Source organism: Amaranthus tricolor, chromosome 16 (assembly GCF_026212465.1).
Source record: "Amaranthus tricolor cultivar Red isolate AtriRed21 chromosome 16, ASM2621246v1, whole genome shotgun sequence".
Classification (NCBI taxonomy): domain Eukaryota; kingdom Viridiplantae; phylum Streptophyta; class Magnoliopsida; order Caryophyllales; family Amaranthaceae; genus Amaranthus; species Amaranthus tricolor.
In genome coordinates this window covers 22,554,142-22,557,358 of record NC_080062.1, presented here as the reverse complement: position 1 = coordinate 22,557,358, position 3,217 = coordinate 22,554,142, and the positions used below count along the sequence as shown (strand labels likewise).

Here is a 3,217-nt window from a genome sequence, read left to right as displayed (position 1 = left end):
AATTTGTGTAAGTTTAACCTTGGCTATCTTATATTGTTTATCTAAGGGGGTATCCTTATACTTGAAATAACCCTCTAAGCTGCCCTCCCGGTCAAGATACTCCTCAGCGTTCAAAGCCTGACCAGTAAACTCCGGAACATCTATCCTTAGACTTTTATCATCAGTGTTTCCATTGTTCCTATCCTGAATCCTCAACTCAACTATTCTTTGGTCCATTAATAACGTGCTTTCCTCTAACAATAATCTCCTCCCTTTAGCATTCATATTGAAAGACGAGAGATAAACCAAGAACAACAATAAAGAATACAATATTGACCAGAAAAAGAACAGGAAAACCACGTTATTTATAGATTTTTAGGGGGAACAAAAGGGGGGGAAATAGGGAACCTGAACATCAGGTTAACAAAACTAAAAAAAAAAAAAGACAAGAAAAGATTAGTACACGCGTTTTTCAGGACGCATCGTCCTGATTCTTTCATCCAGCAGGGTCTTATTCTCTTCCTGCAGGGACTTCTCTTCAACCCGCAAGGATTTCTTCGACCTGCAGGATTGTTTTAGATCCTTTAGTTTGTGGCTCATGCAACTTGCTCTAGTCCTACTTGAGCTCCTTGTCATCTCCACATGGTAGGGTGTCACTTCCAGTCCATGACTCAGCTTCCTCTATCACCCTGCTTGGCTCTATGTCAGTTCCTAGGGCGACTGGAAAATATTTATGCGTCCTATCTCTGCTGATGCTGAGATTATGCATCCTGTTGGAGCTGTTACACGACCTGCTGTTGCTGGATTCTTGTCATGAGCTTTTGTTGCTATCCTTTATCATGGGCTCAGCATTGTTTTCTTGTTTAGTGTTCTCTGAACCATTGGAAATTGGTTCAGCTTCTCATCATCAACAAAGAAGGATTCGCAAAAACACAAGGAATTAGATCAAGTAGATAAGACAAATTAGGTCAAGTAAACAGAAAATTGTTTGAGTTATGTTTAATAGGAGTATAGAATAATGGAAAAACAGTGAATAAAAAATTCATTAAACCTCTAGAGGAAAAACAAGCACATGAAGTGAAATTGAACCCTAAAAACCGAACATACCCAAATCAGAAAAATGGTGCAAACAAAGAAAAAAAGGTTAAAGACAAAAAATAGAGCAGAAAGATCAAACCTTTAAGAATTAAAAGGAAAACCAGGAAGAGATGACTGAGAAAACAGTTGTTCAAACTTCTGGTTCTAGTAGCTTATTTTATTTGTGTTGCTCTAAACAAACAAGGAGGGATAACGATAGCCCTAAAAATCAAAAACCCTAATCTAATTTACATTTCACAATCTAAAACTCACAATTAAAGAAAAAAATACCAATCCAACAATGATTCAAGATTTGAAGTATAGTGAAAACATTGGAGAATTAACAATAATCCAGTTAATAATTAACAAACCAAGCAATTAAATTCTCAAAATTTCAATATCACAGGAAAAAGATTGGAAGAAGCAAAAAAATGTAGGGGGACTCAATTTACCTTAGCACGGCGAAGTAGCACTGTAATTGGAGGTCTGTAGAAAAACAATGAAGTAGTATATTAAAAATAAAACGAAATGAAGAAACTACGTAAAGAAATCAATGCTCATCAGCCTACCAACAAAAAAAGAGGAAAGAAAAGAACAATGATACGCAAATAATTGGGTTCTAATAAAAAAGAAAGTAGAAAACAAATCCAAAGAAACAAAAACCCTAAACATCGATTATCCTAAAAATGACGATTAATCTAATTTACGTTTCACAATCTAAAGCTCACGACCATAATTTTCAGAACAACTTCATCAGCAACATGAGTCTGCTTTAGTAGTAGCTCAAAAGCAGCAACGACAACATCTGTTGCACAACCACATAATGACAGCTCCTGTCGACAACAACATTTGTTGCACAACCACTTAATAACAACATATGTGCACAACATCTATAGAAAGTGCATAAAAAATAGTCTTTATCATCACCATCATCTTACCCAATGTATCCCACTCATAAAAAACTATAATAAAGGTCTCAAGCAGCAACTCATATTTAGAATAAAAAAAAGTCATTTTATAAAATAAAAACAAAAAAACGAGTAACAAATTCAACAAATCAACGGAACAAACAAAATTCAAAAAATGTAACCTAATTATTGAAGCATAATGGTATTATATAATTGTTCAATAATTTCAATGGTTTAGTTTGATGAAGAGTAGCAACAATGAGCATGGATTTAGATTAATTAGAAAAATAATCAGAAACTTTTAAACAATTGAGCAACCAATTGCAAAGATTCTTCTACGAAAACTGTGTATTTTCATCTAGAAGATACTATTCATGATCATAATTGTTGTATTACAGAATTACACTACATTGAGCACCTAACGTCTCCATTAAATTCACCATGTATCATATACCTAACAATAAAACTAAAATTCTTGTGAGGCACTTCCAATTTCAGCCTTATTAGAAAAACTTACGAAACCCTAATTTCAATTGACTTCATTGAAAACCAAAACCCAGAAAAACTTACGAAAACCTAATTTGTTCATTGTTAAAGCAGACACGAGCATAAGGTGACGAAAATCTGCTTGATTCTTTCGGTTAATAAATATGCTTGATTCTTACGGTTGATTAACAACAACCTTTCGAAACACATCATCATAAATAAAATAAGAAACCTAAATCAAAAACCCAAATCAAAGCATATAAAAAAATAATAAATTGATTATAAAGAATCTTATAATTTCACAAAGAAATAAAAGGTTAGTTCACATCTTCAACCGGCTGCACAACTCTTCATCAAAACATATGATTAGTGAAATTCCCAGTTAAAATGACACGAAAATTGCAAATTCGTTAAGCTTCTCAACTTACTAATGATGGTTAATAGAGGAGTGCATGAAAAAGAACTATTAGCAATACCTGGAACCGATGATGAATTTGGGACAAGAGATGATATTCTGTGTTGACTCTCTTAGATTTTGATGATGACTACACTTAATATAAACGACTGCATTTTAGAGATTGTGTGCATGTTGATATCCGGTCTTGATAAAGATCGTTGATAGTGCCTAAGACTTGGTCCATGAACTGTGTATATGTCAAATATATCCAAGAAAGTTAGATAAGGAAGATCGCTTAGGATCTCAAATGTAGACAGGAGGTCTACTGTTGCCAAGTATGATGATCTGTCGATACTTGTTGATGGAGACA

General features: G+C 33.9%; 1 long non-coding RNA gene across 2 annotated transcripts; it reads right to left on the bottom strand.

The window, feature by feature from the left end:
* Positions 1 to 324: 324 nt before the first annotated feature.
* Positions 325 to 2,969, bottom strand: LOC130803275 (uncharacterized). Of its 2 annotated transcripts, XR_009039862.1 has the most exons (3): positions 2,927 to 2,969; positions 1,509 to 1,889; positions 325 to 876 (listed from the first exon to the last, which is right to left on the bottom strand). It is a non-coding gene; the product is annotated as an uncharacterized LOC130803275 (long non-coding RNA). The 2 variants fall into 2 exon arrangements; XR_009039861.1 differs by lacking the exon at positions 2,927 to 2,969 and having other exon boundaries at positions 1,509 to 2,872.
* Between the last annotated feature and the right edge of the window lie 248 nt (positions 2,970 to 3,217).